At 50.7% G+C, this 18,957-nt stretch overlaps 1 protein-coding gene across 1 annotated transcript in view; it reads left to right on the top strand.

Moving 5' to 3' along the window:
• Positions 1-18,957, top strand: part of LOC132400430 (PC3-like endoprotease variant B) — a 1,805,907-nt gene that overhangs the window by 266,394 nt on the left and 1,520,556 nt on the right. The gene's annotated exons all lie outside the window — the stretch shown is intronic.

The raw sequence follows: 18,957 nt of genomic DNA, 5'->3' as shown, positions 1-18,957 counted from the left end.
CACAGGTTCACTACTCTATGGTTAAAAAAAATCCTCTTCATCTTAGTTGACACTCTATTCTGAGGCATAGTTTTCATTTGCCTGCTGAGAAAGTCAAGAGTTGGTGAGAATTCTTGGCCAGGGCATCAGTGTTAGGATTGACCTTGATGATCTGAGACTGAAGGAGCTGTTGTATGAACAAGACACATCACTGCAATAAGTTCTTGAACTTGTTACAAAACTCCACTGCAGGAATAAGCAGTATAAGAACATAAAACATAGAAACAGTATTAAGCAATTTGGTCCTTCGAGTCCTCTCTGCCATTCCCTCATGGCAATTTATTATCCTTCTCAACCCCATCTCCACCTTTCCCCCTCCTTTCATGCCCTGACTAATCAAGAACCTATCAACTTCTGCTTTAAATATCCCCAAAGACTTGGCCATGAATTCCACAGATTCCCCACACTCTGGTTAAATAAATTCCTAGACCAGGAGAGATAGCTGGCCCAGAGGGAATGGATACTGTACACCAGATGGAATAGATAGACTGAAGGTATATTTAGACAGGAAGAAATAGATAGATGGAAGGAATAGAGAGACCAGAAGGAATAGATGATTGGAAAGAATACCAAAAACCAATAGGAATAGATAGAAATTCCTGTACTTGAATTTGAGTGGGATGGTTCTTGCAGAACTGTGGGAAGCTGAGTAGCATTATGCATAATTAATATTTTAAAGAACTTACTGCTCACCTACTGGACTGCAACAGCAGAACAGTTGTTGTAAAATATGTAAAGCCTTGTGACTTGTAGCTAAAGCAAACAGCCTGTACTAGGAGCAGAATGTAATTATCTCATGTTGGAGCAAGCAGTGGAGAGTGCCAGGAAACAGCATGGAGCAAAAGATAAGCTCAAACATTTTTTGGAAATTCCAATGTGTGCTGTAGAAGGAAAAGTTAAGATTTATCACATTGGAGCACTGCTCTGGAGCATGAGGCACTTATGTCAATTTTGTTATGCCTTACGTTCAAAGTTCAAAGTTCAAAGCAAATTTATTATCAAAATACATATATGTTGCCTTAGACTACCTTGAGATTAAGTGCATAGTTCAATTCACCATTGTAGTGTTTCCTTCCTGAAGTTTTACTTTGGGTCATTCTCTGGTCTTTAAATAAAGTACAAAATGTTGGATTATAAGTAATGTGCACATTTGATTTGTGTGTATTTGCATTCAATTGGGTTATATAGTGAAGGAGCTTAATCTTATGCACACTGTGCATTCTATTTAAACACATAACTGATTTTCTACAATTTTTATACTTGTCCATAAATATACATTTACATTTAAAGTAGCCAGATTATAAAACTAATTTATTTAACAAAAGACATTTTGTATTTCATTTAAATGTTGTGCCAGGTTCAGATTGTAATATTTAGGTTAATTGAACCCTCTGAAGAAGAGGCAACAATTAATGTTTTCTGAGGTAACAATAATCAGATTGACATTGCGCCAGTGGATCAGCAATGCCCTTTGTTTGAACAGCCTGGCTGCTGTGTGATGATCAAACACCACCAGGTTCAGGAAAAGTTATCACCCCTCAACCATCAGGCTCTTGAACCAAAGGGGATAACTTCACTCAACTTCATCACTGAAGTGTTCCCATAACCTCTGGACTCACTTTTCAGGACTTACTTATTATTATTATTTCTCTCTTTTTGTATTTGCAGTTTGATGTCTTTTGCACACTGTTTGGACACCCAAGTAGGGGGCAGTCTTTCAATGACTCTATTATTGGTGATATTCTATTATGGATTTATTATGTATGCCCACAAAAATGAATCTCAGGGTTGTATATGATGACATATAGGTACTTCAATAATAATTTTCTCTTTGAAATTTGAACGTGAACTTTGAAACATGTTCTTACAATCTGAAGGCACGAGGCAGCCGGATTAGTTGGCCTCAAAGGAGATAAGCTGAGTAATTTTGATCAATTGTGGAGAAATACTGCAGAATTCCTCTCCCAGCTTTGCATTCTCAATGCTCACTTTCACAGTTGCCATCGAGCAGGAGGTATAGGAGCCTTACGTCCCACACCAGCTGGTTTAGAAGCTGGTATTACCCTTCAACCATTGGGCTTCTGAACCATTGTGGATAACTTCTCTCATCTCAGCACTCAACTCACTTTCAAGGACTCTTCAAATCATGTTCTCAGTATCATTTATCTAACTATTATTTTGTATTTGTACAGATTATTTTCTTTTCGAGATTGTCAGTCTTTGTAGTTTTTCATTGATTCTGTTGTATTTCTTTGATCTACTGTGAATGCCTGCTAGAAAATAAATCTCAGCCTGGTATGCAGTGACATGTATTCACATTTTGATGAGAATCAGAATCAAGTTTAGTATCACTGACAATGTCATGAAATTTGTCGTCTTTGCAAGAGCAGTACATAGCAATATATAACAATAGAAAAAACCTGAATTACAGTAAAAAAATACATAGAAGTAGTTAGATAAAATAAATAATAGAAAAATAGAAATAAAAAAAGCAGTGAGGTTGTGTTTGTGGGTTCAATGTCCATTCTGAAATCAGCTGGCAGAGGGGACGAGGCTGTCCTGAGTTGTTGAGTTTGTGCCTTCAGGATACCTTGCTTCCTTTCTGATAGTAGCAATAAGAATACGGCATGGCTGATGGGTCCCGCCTTTCTGAGGCTTCGGTCCTTGAAGATGTTCTGGACACTACGGAGTCTAGTGCCCATGGTGGAGCTGACTCAGATTACAACTGTCTGCAGCTTATTTCGATCCTGTGCAGCAGCCCCCAACCCCCATCGCCCCCATTGCAGATAGTGACGCAGCCAGTTAGAATGCGTCACAGAACATCTCAATAAATTTGTGAGAGACTTGGTGACATACCAAATCTCCTCAAACTCCTAATGAAATATAGCAGCTGTCGTGCCTTTACTTTAGTTGTCTCCTGGATAGATCCTCAGAGATTTTGATTCCCAGGAATCTGAAATTGATCACTTTTTCCACTTCTGATCCCTTCTGTGAGGACTGGTGTGAGTTCCCATACCCTACCGTTTCTGAAGTCCACAATCAGTTCTTTCATTTTTCTGATGTTATGTGCAAGGTAGATCATAAATCTACTTTGAACTTTTGTACCAGTCATGACTGGCTGTCTCCTATCGTCACATCCCACATTTCCTGAGACCTCCAGCAGCTTCCCTGATATGCTCCCAGTTACCTTCCTCTGAAGGATGAGAGTTATGGATCACACGTACAGCTATTCAGGACAGATGGTGAACCATCGGATTTATTATCCCTGACATATGCAATAACTTTTTAAAATACTATAATTTACAAAAAGAATGCATAAAAGGTGCAAAAGAAAGCAAAATAATGTTCATGAGTTCATGGACCATTCAGAAATCTGATGGCGGAAGTTAAGAAGTTGTTTTGAAAATGTTAAGTGTGTGTCTTCAGCTTCCTGTACCTCCTCATTAATGGTAGTAATGGGAAGAGGATATGTCCTGGGTGGTGGGAGTGATATTGTCCTGGAGGGGGGGGTGATGTTGTCCTGGAGGGGGGGTGATGTTGTCCTGTGTGGTGGGAGTGATGTTGTCCTGGGTGGTGGGAGTGATGTTGTCCTGGGTGGAGAGGGAGATGTTGTCCTGGGTGGTGAGGGTGATGTTGTCCTGGGTGGTGGGAGTGATGTTGTCCTGGGTGGTGAGGGTGATGTTGTCCTGGGTGGTGGGAGTGATGTTGTCCTGGGTGGTGGGAGTGATGTTGTCCTGGGTGGTGAGGGTGATGTTGTCCTGGGCGGTGGGGGTGATGTTGTCCTGGGTGGTGGGAGTGATGTGGTCCTGGGTGGTGAGGGTGATGTTGTCCTGGGTGGTGGGGGTGATGTTGTCCTGGGTGGAGAGGGTGATGTTGTCCTGGGTGGTGGGAGTGATATTGTCCTGGAAGGGGGGTGATGTTGTCCTGGGTGGTGGGGGTGATGTTGTCCTGGGTGGAGAGGGTGATGTTGTCCTGGAGGGTGAGGGTGATGTTGTCCTGGGTGGTGGGAGTGATGTTGTCCTGGGTGGTGGGGGTGATGTTGTCCTGGGTGGTGGGAGTGATGTTGTCCTGGGTGGTGGGGGTGATGTTGTCCTGGTTGGAGAGGGTGATGTTGTCCTGGGTGGTGGGGGTGATGTTGTCCTGGGTGGTGGGGGTGATGTTGTCCTGGTTGGAGAGGGTGATGTTGTCCTGGGTGGTGGGGGTGATGTTGTCCTGGGTGGAGAGGGTGATGTTGTCCTGGGTGGTGGGGGTGATGTTGACCTGGGTGGTGGGAGTGATGTTGTTCTGGGTGGAGAGGGTGATGTTGTCCTGGGTGGTGGGGATGATGTTGTCCTGGGTGGAGAGGGTGATGTTGTCCTGGAGGGGGGGTGATGTTGTCCTGGGTGGAGAGGGTGATGTTGTCCTGGGTGGAGAGGGTGATGTTGTCCTGGAGGGTGAGGGAGATGTTGTCCTGGGTGGAGAGGGTGATGTTGTCCTGGGTGGTGGGAGTGATGTTGTCCTGGGTGGAGAGGGAGATGTTGTCCTGGGTGGAGAGGGAGATGTTGTCCTGGGTGGTGGGAGTGATGTTGTCCTGGGTGGTGGGGGTGATGTTGTCCTGGGTGGTGGGAGTGATGTTGTCCTGGGTGGTGGGGGTGATGTTGTCCTGGTTGGAGAGGGTGATGTTGTCCTGGGTGGTGGGGGTGATGTTGTCCTGGTTGGAGAGGGTGATGTTGTCCTGGGTGGTGGGGGTGATGTTGTCCTGGGTGGAGAGGGTGATGTTGTCCTGGGTGGTGGGGGTGATGTTGACCTGGGTGGTGGGAGTGATGTTGTTCTGGGTGGAGAGGGTGATGTTGTCCTGGGTGGGGGGGTGATGTTGTCCTGGAGGGGGGGTGATGTTGTCCTGGAGGGTGAGGGTGATGTTGTCCTGGGTGGAGAGGGTGATGTTGTCCTGGGGGGGGGGTGATGTTGTCCTGGGTGGTGGGAGTGATGTTGTCCTGGGTGGAGAGGGTGATGTTGTCCTGGAGGGGGGGGGGGTGATGTTGTCCTGGGTGGAGAGGGTGATGTTGTCCTGGAGGAGGGGGGTGATGTTGTCCTGGGTGGAGAGGGTGATGTTGTCCTGGAGGGGGGGGGTGATGTTGTCCTGGGTGGTGGGGGTGATGTTGTTCTGGGTGGAGAGGGTAATGTTGTCCTGGGTGGTGAGGGTGATGTTGTCCTGGGGGGGGGGTGATGTTGTCCTGTGTGGTGGGGGTGATGTTGACCCTGGGTGGTGGGAGTGATGTTGTTCTGGGTGGAGAGGGTAATGTTGTCCTGGGTGGTGAGGGTGATGTTGTCCTGGGTGGTGGGAGTGATATTGTCCTGGGTGGAGAGGGTGATGTTGTCCTGGGTGGAGAGGGTGATGCTGTCCTGGAGGGGGGGTGATGTTGTCCTGGAGGGGGGGTGGTGATGTCCTGTGTGGTGGGAGTGATGTTGTTCTGGGTGGAGAGGGTGATGTTGTCCTGGGTGGTGGGGGTGATGTTGTCCTGGGGGGGGGGGTGATGTTGTCCTGGGTGGAGAGGGTGATGTTGTCCTGGAGGGGGGGGGGTGATGTTGTCCTGTGTGGTGGGGGTGATGTTGACCTGGGTGGTGGGAGTGATGTTGTTCTGGGTGGAGAGGGTGATGTTGTCCTGGGTGGTGGGGGTGATGTTGTCCTGGTTGGAGAGGGTGATGTTGTCCTGGGTGGTGGGGGTGATGTTGTCCTGGGCGGTGGGGGTGATGTTGTCCTGGGTGGTGGGGGTGATGTTGTCCTGGAGGGTGAGGGTGATGTTGTCCTGGGTGGTGAGGGTGATGTTGTCCTGGAGGGGGGGTGATGTTGTCCTGGGTGGAGAGGGTGATGTTGTCCTGGAGGGGGGGGGGGTGATGTTGTCCTGGGTGGAGAGGGTAATGTTGTCCTGGGTGGTGAGGGTGATGTTGTTCTGGGTGGAGAGGGTAATGTTGTCCTGGGTGGAGAGGGTAATGTTGTCCTGGGTGGAGAGGGTGATGTTGTCCTGGGTGGAGAGGGAGATGTTGTCCTGGGTGGTGAGGGTGATGTTGTCCTGAAGGGGGGGGGTTGATGTTGTCCTGGGTGGAGAGGGTGATGTTGTCCTGAAGGGGGGGAGATGTTGTCCTGGGTGGTGGGGGTAATGTTGTCCTGGGTGGTGAGGGTGATGTTGTCCTGGAGGGGGGAGGTGATGTTGTCCTGGGTGGAGAGGGTGATGCTGTCCTGGAGGGGGGATGATGTTGTCCTGGAGGGGGGGTGGTGATGTTGTCCTGGGTGGAGTGATGTTGTCCTGGAGAAGGGGGGAGTGATGTTGTCCTGGAGGGGAGGTGATGTTGTCCTGGGTGGTGGGAGTGATATTGTCCTGGAGGGGGGGGTGATGTTGTCCTGGGTGGAGAGGGTGATGTTGTCCTGGGTGGTGGGGGTGATGTTGTCCTGGGTGGAGAGGGTGATGTTGTCCTGGGTGGTGGGAGTGATGTTGTCCTGGGTGGAGAGGGTGATGTTGTCCTGGGTGGTGGGAGTGATGTTGTCCTGGGTGGAGAGGGAGATGTTGTCCTGGGTGGAGAGGGTGATGTTGTCCTGGGTGGTGGGAGTGATGTTGTCCTGGGTGGAGAGGGTGATGTTGTCCTGGGTGGTGAGGGTGATGTTGTCCTGGAGGGGGGGGGGGGTTGATGTTGTCCTGGGTGGAGAGGGTGATGTTGTCCTGGGTGGAGAGGGAGATGTTGTCCTGGGTGGAGAGGGTGATGTTGTCCTGGGTGGTGGGAGTGATGTTGTCCTGGGTGGTGGGAGTGATGTTGTCCTGGGTGGAGAGAGTGATGTTGTCCTGGGTGGTGAGGGTGATGTTGTCCTGGGTGGAGAGGGAGATGTTGTCCTGGGTGGAGAGGGTGATGTTGTCCTGGGTGGTGGGAGTGATGTTGTCCTGGAGGGGGGGGTGATGTTGTCCTGGAGGGGGGGTGATGTTGTCCTGGGTGGAGAGGGTGATGTTGTCCTGGGTGGTGAGGGTGATGTTGTCCTGGGTGGTGGGAGTGATGTTGTCCTGGGTGGAGAGGGTGATGTTGTCCTGGGTGGTGGGAGTGATGTTGTCCTGGGTGGAGAGGGTGATGTTGTCCTGGGTGGTGGGAGTGATGTTGTCCTGGGTGGAGAGGGTGATGTTGTCCTGGAGGGGGGGGGGGGTGATGTTGTCCTGGAGGGGAGGGGTTGATGTTGTCCTGGGTGGTGGGAGTGATGTGGTCCTGGGTGGTGAGGGTGATGTTGTCCTGGGTGGTGGGGGTAATGTTGTCCTGGGTGGTGAGGGTGATGTTGTCCTGGAGGGGGGGGGGTGATGTTGTCCTGGGTGGAGAGGGTGATGCTGTCCTGGAGGGGGGGTGATGTTGTCCTGGAGGGGGGGTGGTGATGTTGTCCTGGGTGGAGTGATGTTGTCCTGGAGAAGGGGGGAGTGATGTTGTCCTGGAGGGGAGGTGATGTTGTCCTGGGTGGTGGGAGTGATATTGTCCTGGGTGGTGGGAGTGATGTTGTCCTGGGTGGAGAGGGTGATGTTGTCCTGGAGGGGGGGTGATGTTGTCCTGGGTGGTGGGAGTGATGTTGTCCTGGGTGGTGGGAGTGATGTTGTCCTGGGTGGAGAGGGTGATGTTGTCCTGGGTGGTGGGAGTGATGTTGTCCTGGGTGGAGAGGGAGATGTTGTCCTGGGTGGTGGGAGTGATGTTGTCCTGGGTGGAGAGGGTGATGTTGTCCTGGGTGTTGAGGGTGATGTTGTCCTGGGTGGAGAGGGTGATGTTGTCCTGGAGGGTGAGGGAGATGTTGTCCTGGGTGGAGAGGGTGATGTTGTCCTGGGTGGAGAGGGTGATGTTGTCCTGGGTGGAGAGGGTGATGTTGTCCTGGAGGGTGAGGGAGATGTTGTCCTGGGTGGAGAGGGTGATGTTGTCCTGGGTGGTGGGAGTGATGTTGTCCTGGGTGGAGAGGGAGATGTTGTCCTGGGTGGAGAGGGAGATGTTGTCCTGGGTGGTGGGAGTGATATTGTCCTGGGTGGTGGGAGTGATGTTGTCCTGGGTGGAGAGGGTGATGTTGTCCTGGAGGGGGGGGGTGATGTTGTCCTGGAGGGGGGGGGGTTGATGTTGTCCTGGGTGGAGAGGGTGATGTTGTCCTGGGTGGTGGGAGTGATATTGTCCTGGGTGGTGGGAGTGATGTTGTCCTGGGTGGAGAGGGTGATGTTGTCCTGGAGGGGGGGGGTGATGTTGTCCTGGAGGGGGGGGGTGATGTTGTCCTGGGTGGTGGGAGTGATGTTGTTCTGGGTGGAGAGGGTAATGTTGTCCTGGATGGGGGGTGATGTTGTCCTGGAGGGGGGGGGGTGATGTTGTCCTGGGTGGTGAGGGTGATGTTGTCCTGGAGGGGGGGTGATGTTGTCCTGGGTGGGGGGGTGATGTTGTCCTGGGTGGAGAGGGTGATGTTGTCCTGGAGGGTGAGGGAGATGTTGTCCTGGGTGGAGAGGGTGATGTTGTCCTGGAGGGGGGGTGATGTTGTCCTGGGTGGTGAGGGTGATGTTGTCCTGGAGGGGGGGGGTGTTGTTGTCCTGGGTGGAGAGGGAGATGTTGTCCTGGGTGGTGAGGGTGATGTTGTCCTGGGTGGTGAGGGTGATGTTGTCCTGGGTGGAGAGGGAGATGTTGTCCTGGGTGGAGAGGGTGATGTTGTCCTGGGTGGAGAGGGTGATGTTGTCCTGGGTGGTGAGGGTTGATGTTGTCCTGGGTGGAGAGGGAGATGTTGTCCTGGGTGGTGAGGGTTGATGTTGTCCTGGGTGGAGAGGGTGATGTTGTCCTGGGTGGAGAGGGAGATGTTGTCCTGGGTGGAGAGGGTGATGTTGTCCTGGGTGGAGAGGGTGATGTTGTCCTGGGTGGTGGGGGTGATATTGTCCTGGAGGGGGGGGGTTGATGTTGTCCTGGGTGGAGAGGGAGATGTTGTCCTGGGTGGTGAGGGTGATGTTGTCCTGGAGGCGGGGGGTTGATGTTGTCCTGGGTGGAGAGGGTGATGTTGTCCTGGGTGGAGAGGGAGATGTTGTCCTGGGTGGAGAGGGTGATGTTGTCCTGGGTGGTGGGGGTGATATTGTCCTGGAGGGGGGGGGTTGATGTTGTCCTGGGTGGAGAGGGAGATGTTGTCCTGGGTGGTGAGGGTGATGTTGTCCTGGAGGCGGGGGGTTGATGTTGTCCTGGGTGGAGAGGGTGATGTTGTCCTGGGTGGAGAGGGAGATGTTGTCCTGGGTGGAGAGGGTGATGTTGTCCTGGGTCGAGAGGGAGATGTTGTCCTGGAGGGGGGGGGGTTGATGTTGTCCTGGGTGGAGAGGGTGATGTTGTCCTGAAGGGGGGGGTGATGTTGTCTGGGTGGTGGGGGTGATGTTGTCCTGGGTGGAGAGGGTGATGTTGTCCTGGGTGGTGGGAGTGATGTTGTCCTGGGTGGTGAGGGTGATGTTGTCCTGGAGGGGGGGGTGATGTTGTCCTGGGTGGAGAGGGTGATGCTGTCCTGGAGGGGGGGTGATGTTGTCCTGGGTGGTGAGGGTGATGTTGTCCTGGAGGGGGGATGATGTTGTCCTGGGTGGAGTGATGTTGTCCTGGAGGGGAGGTGATGTTGTCCTGGGTGGTGGGAGTGATATTGTCCTGGGTGGTGGGAGTGATGTTGTCCTGGAGGGGGGGTGATGTTGTCCTGGGTGGGGGGGTGATGTTGTCCTGGAGGGGGGGTGATGTTGTCCTGGGTGGTGGGAGTGATGTTGTCCTGGAGTGGGGGGTGATGTTGTCCTGGGTGGAGAGGGTGATGTTGTCCTGGAGGGGGGGTGATGTTGTCCTGGGTGGAGAGGGTGATGTTGTCCTGGGTGGTGGGAGTGATGTTGTTCTGGGTGGAGAGGGTGATGTCCTGGAGGGGGGGGTGATGTTGTCCTGGGTGGAGAGGGTGATGTTGTCCTGGAGGGGGGGTGATGTTGTCCTGGAGGGGGGGTGATGTTGTCCTGGGTGGAGAGGGAGATGTTGTCCTGGGTGGAGAGGGTGATGTTGTCCTGGGTGGTGGGAGTGATGTTGTCCTGGGTGGTGGGAGTGATGTTGTCCTGGGTGGAGAGGGTGATGTTGTCCTGGGTGGTGGGAGTGATGTTGTCCTGGGTGGAGAGGGTGATGTTGTCCTGGAGGGTGAGGGTGATGTTGTCCTGGGTGGAGAGGGAGATGTTGTCCTGGGTGGTGGGAGTGATGTTGTCCTGGGTGGTGGGAGTGATGTTGTCCTGGGTGGAGAGGGTGATGTTGTCCTGGGTGGTGGGAGTGATGTTGTCCTGGGTGGAGAGGGTGATGTTGTCCTGGAGGGGGGGGGGGGGGTTGATGTTGTCCTGGGTGGAGAGGGTGATGTTGTCCTGAAGGGGGGGTGATGTTGTCCTGGGTGGAGAGGGTGATGTTGTCCTGGGTGGAGAGGGTGATGTTGTCCTGGAGGGTGAGGGAGATGTTGTCCTGGGTGGAGAGGGTGATGTTGTCCTGGGTGGTGGGAGTGATGTTGTCCTGGAGGGGGGGGGTTGATGTTGTCCTGGGTGGAGAGGGTGATGTTGTCCTGGGTGGTGGGAGTGATATTGTCCTGGGTGGTGGGAGTGATGTTGTCCTGGGTGGAGAGGGTGATGTTGTCCTGGAGGGGGGGGGTGATGTTGTCCTGGAGGGGGGGGGTGATGTTGTCCTGGGTGGTGGGAGTGATGTTGTTCTGGGTGGAGAGGGTAATGTTGTCCTGGGGGGGTGATGTTGTCCTGGAGGGGGGGGGGTGATGTTGTCCTGGGTGGTGAGGGTGATGTTGTCCTGGAGGGGGGGTGATGTTGTCCTGGGTGGGGGGGTGATGTTGTCCTGGGTGGAGAGGGTGATGTTGTCCTGGAGGGTGAGGGAGATGTTGTCCTGGGTGGAGAGGGTGATGTTGTCCTGGAGGGGGGGTGATGTTGTCCTGGGTGGTGAGGGTGATGTTGTCCTGGAGGGGGGGGGTGATGTTGTCCTGGGTGGAGAGGGAGATGTTGTCCTGGGTGGTGAGGGTGATGTTGTCCTGGAGGCGGGGGGTTGATGTTGTCCTGGGTGGAGAGGGTGATGTTGTCCTGGGTGGAGAGGGAGATGTTGTCCTGGGTGGAGAGGGTGATGTTGTCCTGGGTGGAGAGGGTGATGTTGTCCTGGGTGGAGAGGGAGATGTTGTCCTGGGTGGAGAGGGTGATGTTGTCCTGGGTGGAGAGGGAGATGTTGTCCTGGAGGGGGGGGGGGGTTGATGTTGTCCTGGGTGGAGAGGGTGATGTTGTCCTGGGTGGAGAGGGAGATGTTGTCCTGGGTGGAGAGGGTGATGTTGTCCTGGGTGGAGAGGGAGATGTTGTCCTGGAGGGGGGGGGGGGTTGATGTTGTCCTGGGTGGAGAGGGTGATGTTGTCCTGAAGGGGGGGGTGATGTTGTCTGGGTGGTGGGGGGTGATGTTGTCCTGGGTGGTGGGAGTGATGTTGTCCTGGGTGGTGAGGGTGATGTTGTCCTGGAGGGGGGGGGGTGATGTTGTCCTGGGTGGAGAGGGTGATGCTGTCCTGGAGGGGGGGTGATGTTGTCCTGGGTGGTGAGGGTGATGTTGTCCTGGAGGGGGGATGATGTTGTCCTGGGTGGAGTGATGTTGTCCTGGAGGGGAGGTGATGTTGTCCTGGGTGGTGGGAGTGATATTGTCCTGGGTGGTGGGAGTGATGTTGTCCTGGAGGGGGGGTGATGTTGTCCTGGGTGGGGGGGTGATGTTGTCCTGGAGGGGGGGTGATGTTGTCCTGGGTGGTGGGAGTGATGTTGTCCTGGAGTGGGGGGTGATATTGTCCTGGGTGGAGAGGGTGATGTTGTCCTGGAGGGGGGGTGATGTTGTCCTGGGTGGAGAGGGTGATGTTCTCCTGGGTGGTGGGAGTGATGTTGTCCTGGAGTGGGGGGTGATGTTGTCCTGGGTGGAGAGGGTGATGTTGTCCTGGAGGGGGGGGTGATGTTGTCCTGGAGGGGGGGGGGGTGATGTTGTCCTGGGTGGTGGGAGTGATGTTGTTCTGGGTGGAGAGGGTAATGTTGTCCTGGATGGGGGGGTGATGTTGTCCTGGAGGGGGGGGGGTGATGTTGTCCTGGGTGGTGAGGGTGATGTTGTCCTGGAGGTGGGGTGATGTTGTCCTGGGTGGGGGGGTGATGTTGTCCTGGGTGGAGAGGGTGATGTTGTCCTGGAGGGGGGGGTGATGTTGTCCTGGAGGGGGGGGGGTGATGTTGTCCTGGGTGGTGGGGGTGATGTTGTCCTGGGTGGAGAGGGTGATGTTGTCCTGGAGGGGGGGTGATGTCCTGGAGGGGGGGGGTGATGTTGTCCTGGGTGGTGGGGGTGATGTTGTCCTGGGTGGACAGGGTGATGTTGTCCTGGAGGGGGGGGGGGTGATGTTGTCCTGGGGGGGGGTGATGTTGTCCTGGGTGGTGGGGGTGATGCTGTCCTGGGTGGAGAGGGTGATGTTGTCCTGGAGGGGGGGGGGTGATGTTGTCCTGGGTGGTGGGGGTGATGTTGTCCTGGGTGGAGAGGGTGATGTTGTCCTGGGTGGTGGGGGTGATATTGTCCTGGGTGGTGGGAGTGATGTTGTCCTGGGTGGAGAGTGTGATGTTGTCCTGGGTGGAGAGGGTGATGTTGTCCTGGGTGGTGGGGGTGATATTGTCCTGGGTGGTGGGAGTGATGTTGTCCTGGAGGGGGGGGTGATGTTGTCCTGGGTGGTGGGGGTGATGTTGTCCTGGGTGGAGAGTGTAATGTTGTCCTGGAGGGGGGGGTGATGTTGTCCTGGGTGGTGGGAGTGATGTTGTCCTGGAGGGGGGGGTGATGTTGTCCTGGAAGGGGGGTGATGTTGTCCTGTGTGGTGGGAGTGATGTTGTCCTGGGTGGAGAGGGTGATGTTGTCCTGTAGGGGGGGTGATGTTGTCCTGGAGGGGGGGGGTGATGTTGTCCTGGAGGGGGGGGGTGATGTTGTCCTGGGTGGTGGGAGTGATGTTGTCCTGGGTGGAGAGGGTGATGTTGTCCTGTGTGGTGGGGGTGATATTGTCCTGGGTGGTGGGAGTGATGTTGTCCTGGGTGGTGGGGGTGATGTTGTCCTGGGTGGAGAGGGTGATGTTGTCCTGGGCGGTGGGAGTGATATTGTCCTGGACGGTGGGGGTGATGTTGTCCTGGGTGGAGAGGTTCTTTAATGATGTATGCAGCCTTTGTGTTGCATTGCCTTTTGAAGATGTCCTGAGTGGTGAGGGCTGTAACCATGAGGTCTGGCTGATTATACAAACCTTTGCAGCTTTTTCACATCCTGTACGTTAGTATCTCCATACCAGAATTTTACCCACTGCTCTACCCTCTATTTACACATGACTGTGTGGCACAGCTCAAATACCATCTATAAATTTGCTGATGATACAATCATTGTTGGCAGTATCTCAAGTGGTGACGAGAGGGCATACAGGAGCAAGATATGCCAACTCGTAGAGTAGTGGTGCTGCAACAACCTGGCACTCAATGTCAGTAAGATGAAAGAGGTGATTGTGGACTTCAGGAAGGTTAAGATGGAGGAACACATACTAATTCTCAAAGAGGGATCTGAACTGGAGAGAGTGAGCAGTTTCAAGTTCCTGGCTGTCAAGATCTCTGAGGATTTAACCTGGTCTCAACATATCGATGAAGTTATAAAGCAAGCAACACAGTGACTATACTTCATTAGGAGTTTGAAGAGATTTGGCATATCAACAAATACTCTCAAAAACTTCTGTAGATGCACCGTGGAGAGCATTCTGACAGGCTGAATCACTGTCTGGTATGTGGGGGCTACTGCACAGGACTGAAAAAAGCTGCAGAAGGTTGTAAATCTAGTCAGCTCCATCTTGGGCGCTAGCCTGCAAAACACACAGGAGATCTTCAAAGAGCAGTATCTCAGAAAGGCAGTGTCCATTATTAAGGACCTCCAGCATCCAGGTCATGCCCTTTTCTCACTGTTACCATCAGGTAGGAGGTACAGAAGCCTAAACGCACACACTTAGTGATTCAGGAACAGCTTCTTCCCTCTGCCATTAAATTCCTAAATAAATATTGAACCCTTGGGCACGACCTCACTTTTTTTAACATACAGTATTTCTGATTTGTTCATGTTTTTAATTTATTCAATATACGTATACCATAATTGATTGATTGATTTATTATTATTTTATTTTTCTCGCTGCTAAATTATGTAATGCATTGAACTGCTGCTGCTAAATTAGCAAATTTCACATCACATGCCAGTGATAATAAACCTGATTCTGATTCTGAATTATAACCTTACCAATACATACAACAATAGACTGACAAATAACCAGTGTGTAAAAGAAAACAAGCTGTGCAAAATAAAAGCATAAGGAAATAAATAATAATGAGAATATTATTCACAATACTGAGAATGATTCCTTAAGGTTGTTAGATCTGGGGAGGGGTGGTAGTGGTGATAAGCTCCTACTCCCTATTAAGTAATAATACTAAATACTTTATTGATCCCAAGTGGGAAATTCTTTCGTTACAGCAGCAACATCTAAAAACACACTTAGCAGTGTGCAGACGAAACTAATAATAAAGTACAGAATAATAATATACACAATAACCATGCTCATAATAAAAATGCCCCCCGATGCTGTGCATCTCAAATATCCTCTGACAACCAAGTCCAGCTCCTGGCCTTCATGCGTAGCTTAGCTATGAAGCCCAGCAGAACTGTTTCTAGCGACAGGGGAAGGGGCAAAGGTGAGTTGCTGGTACCCTAAAACCAAACACTCCAGGCAGATGCAGGTTGTCAATCGTGGTTACCAACTCATTTTGGAGAAGGAAAACTCTGATCAAACCTCTGCTGCCCTGTGGTTGTACACACTCATGGAAAAGCATTGGGACTAAACCTTGAGGTAATATCTGAACCTGGAGTCCCTAATGCAGTCCTACTGTATAGTGAATTCAATGCGGACTGGCAACTCTGGCATCAAACTGTATCGGTCTCTGCCATTTCTTTAGATTCATCAGCTGTATGGAGAAGGGGAAGCCTGCTACATGGGCAATTCCCATTCCCATTCATCATTACCATACCTGTTTCTCTCTCTCACCTCATCTCCTTTCCTGTCCATCACGTCCCTCTGGTGCTCCTCCATTTCCCTTTCTTTCATGGTCTTCTCCTCCCTTCTCCAGCCCTTTATCTCCGATCCTCCACCTTCTTCATCTAACTTCTCATCTGTTTTTCCAGTCCTGATGAAGGGTCTCAGCCCGAAATAATGACTATTTACTCTTTTCCCTAGACGCTGCCTGGCCTGCTGAGTTCCTCCAGCATTTTGGGTGTTTTACTTGGCCAACAGCTTCTCTCCATATTGTACTGGCTTGCGTATAATGTAGACAGCCGGGATTGCAATATTCATGGTCAATCCCAACCAGTGGAGGGCCTCAATAACGAGAATATGAAATACTCAAGAGTTAATTTATTACAAATATTCGGGACAGGTGAAAGGTGGTACAAATATGACAAATGAGTTGCGTGCTCTTTGGCTGAGCTATAGTAATGGCCATGCAGGTTTGTGAATCGGAAAGACTGACAGAAGATGATGGAGGAGGCATGAAACGTTGTTACATTAGAGCAGTCAGGCTATCAGTGATCAATCAAACCAGAACAGACAAGCTCGGTGCAAATGAGAGAACATGGCCTGTTTGATGGGCCGTCAGTCAGGATTACGTAAGACACAGAAGCAGAATAACTCCATTTGGCCCATTGATCTGCTCTGCTATACCATCATGGCTGATTTATTATCCCTCTCAACCCAACTCTTCTACATTTTCCCCATAACCTTCAACACAGTGAGGTGGTTTGCCGAGGGAATACCATCAGCTGGGAAAAGTGGCCTGAGAAATGGCACATCGAATTTAATACAGACAAGTGCAAGATTTGGCATTTTGGTAAGACCAAGCAGGGTGGGTCTTACACTGTGAAGGATAGGGCACTGAGGAGTGTTGTAGAACAAGGGATCTGGGAACACAGGTCCATAATTCATTGAAAGTGGTGTCACTGGGAGATAAGGTTGTAAAGAAAGCTTTTGGCACATTGGCCTTCATACATCAATGTATTGAGTACAGAAGATGGGATGTTGTGTTGAAGTTATATAAGACATTGGTGAGGCCTAAAACTGTGTGCAGTTTTAGTCACCTACCTACAGGAAGGATGTTAACAAAGTTGAAAGAGTGCAAAGAAATTTTACAAGGATGTTGCTGGGTCTGGATGACCTGAGTTATAAGGAATGATTGAATAGGTTAGGACTGTACTCTAAAGAATGTAGAAGATTGAGAGAAAATTTGACAGAGACATACAAAACATTGAGGGGTATAGATAGGGTTAATGCAAGCAGACTTTTTCTCTTAACAAGAAGTAATAGCTTAAGGGAGAAAGGTGACAAGTTTAAGGGGAACATGAGGGAAAACATTTTCTCTCAGTCTCAGAGGGTGGTGGGAGTGTGGAAGAAGCTGCCCATACAAGTGGTGAATGCAAGCTCTATTTCAATGTTTAAGAGAATTTTGGATAGGTACATGGATAGTAGAGATATTGAGGGCTATGGTCTCGGTGTAGGTCGTTGGGACTAGGCAGTTTAAATCGTTTTCGCATAGACTAGATGGGCCAACGAGTTTGTTTCAGTGCTGTAATTCTCTCTGACACTATAACCCTTACTAATTTAAAAACCTATCGACCTCTGCTTTAAATATATTCAAAAACCTGTCCTTCATAGCCAACCTAGGAGTATCAGTAGTTGGGTACTTCCTTTTAAGATTAGCTTTACTTTGCCAAATATATATCAAGTTTGTTCTACCATTTCATCATGGCTGATTTATTATCCCTTTCAATTCGTTCTCCTTCCTTCTCCCCATATCCTTCGATGCCTTGACTAATCAAGAAACTATCAACCTCCGCTTTAAATATACCTAATGACTTGGCCTCCATAGCTCTGGTAACAAATTCCACAGATTCACCACTCTCTGGCTAAATAAATTCCTCTTCATCTCTGTTCTAAATGTCCTTCTATTCTGAGGCTGTGCACTCTCATCCTAGACTCAGCCACGATAGCAAATTTGCTCGCCATGTCCACTCTATCAAGGCTTTTCAATACTTGATAGATATCCTATGCCCAATGACATATTCATCTTCTTGCCACTTGCAGGTGATCATTTCGATGAACAGTACAGAATGTTTTGAAGTGTGAAATAGAAGCTGCACTCTAGTTCATTTTAATTTGATTGCACTTACAGTCAATCTCTGTAAGGTGATCATGTGTTCTTTCATCTTGAGTCATGCTTGGTTCTGCTTCATCCACTGGTGTCTCTGTTTTCCCTCCTGGAGACTTTCCCTGTTCCAGCCATGCCCAATCTTCCCCGTAGCACGTCAGTGGCTATATTTCATTAGGACTTTGAGGAGATTTGAATGTCACCAAAGACTCCAGCTAATTTCTACAGATGTACCATGGTGAGCATTCTAACTGGTTTCATGAATGTCAGGATCAGAAAAAGCTGTAGAGGGTTGAAAATTCAGCCAGCTTCATCATGTCTCCTCATCTTCAAGGAGGTTTTCAAAAGGAAGTGCCTTAAGAAGGCAGCATCCATCATTAAGCACCCCTACCACTCAGTGTCCATGTGGCGCATTGGCCAAGTGGTTAAGGCGTTCGTCTAGTGATCTGAAGGCCGCTAATTCGAGCCTTGGCTGAGGCTGTGTGTATCCTTGAGCAAGGCGCTTAACTACACATTGCTTTGCGACAACACCAGTGCCAAGCTGTATGGGTCCTAATGCTCTTCCCTTGGACAACATCGGTGGCATGGAGAGGCTTGCACCCTGGAAACTTTCCAAGGCGCAAATCCATGGTCTATCGAGACTAACGGAGGCCTACACACACATACACAGACACCACAGGACATGCCCCCTTAAGATCATAAGGCCATAGGATATAAATGCTCTGCCATTTCATCTCATGTGATCCAATTTCCCTTTCAACCCCAGTCTCTAACCCATCGCCCCCACCCCCCCCCCCCCGTATCCCTTTATGTCCTGACCAATACCTTAAATATACATAATGACTCAGCCTGCACAGCTGCCTGTGGCAATAAATTCCACAGATTCACCACTGTCTGGCTCATGAAGTTCCTCCTCACATACCATCAAGGAGGTGGTACAAGATCCTGAAGGAATGCACTCATTGATTTAGGAACAACTTCTACCCCTCTGCCATTAGAATTCTGAACGGACAATGAACCAAACCATGAACACTACCTCTCTATTTTGCACAACTTGTTTAATTTTAAACTATATATTTCTTATTATAATTTCTTGTGTTTACCGGAAGACGTGCAATGTTCTGATGAAGCAAGCAGCACCATTGTCATCATGGAACAGCTTTGTTTGATCCATAACTGTTTACTTCGTCATAAAATTGAGGGTCTGTCAGGGACCAAGCTGTATCCAGTGTTTCCGGTGCTGACTACTCTGGGTAGCCTCTAGCATAACAGCAAGAGCATTGATTCCTAAAACATACGGTAATTTCCCTTCCCCTTCTCTCATTTTCTATTCCCCATTCTGGTTCCCTCTCACCCCTTCTCTTCTCCTCACCTGCCTATCACCTTCCTCTGATGCTCCTCCAATTTCCCTTTGTCCATTGTCCACTGTCCTCTCCCATCAGATTCCATCATCAGTCCTTCACCTCCCCATCTCCCTTCACACCCCAGCCACTTACCCCCTCACTGGGCTTTGGCAGCAAGTTTGTACTCTTTCCCCTATCCCCACCTTCTTATTCTTGCCTCTTCCCCCTTACTTTCATTTTGTGTGTGTTACTGTCTGATACTTTAAACAGCTGATAGATTAGCGATAATGTAAATGCATATCTGTGACGGAACAGAGCTT

The sequence above is a fragment of the Hypanus sabinus genome, chromosome 10 (assembly GCF_030144855.1).
Source record: "Hypanus sabinus isolate sHypSab1 chromosome 10, sHypSab1.hap1, whole genome shotgun sequence".
NCBI lineage: Eukaryota > Metazoa > Chordata > Chondrichthyes > Myliobatiformes > Dasyatidae > Hypanus > Hypanus sabinus.
Note: the sequence above shows the minus strand (reverse complement) of the source record. Positions and strands in the feature narration are given on the sequence as shown.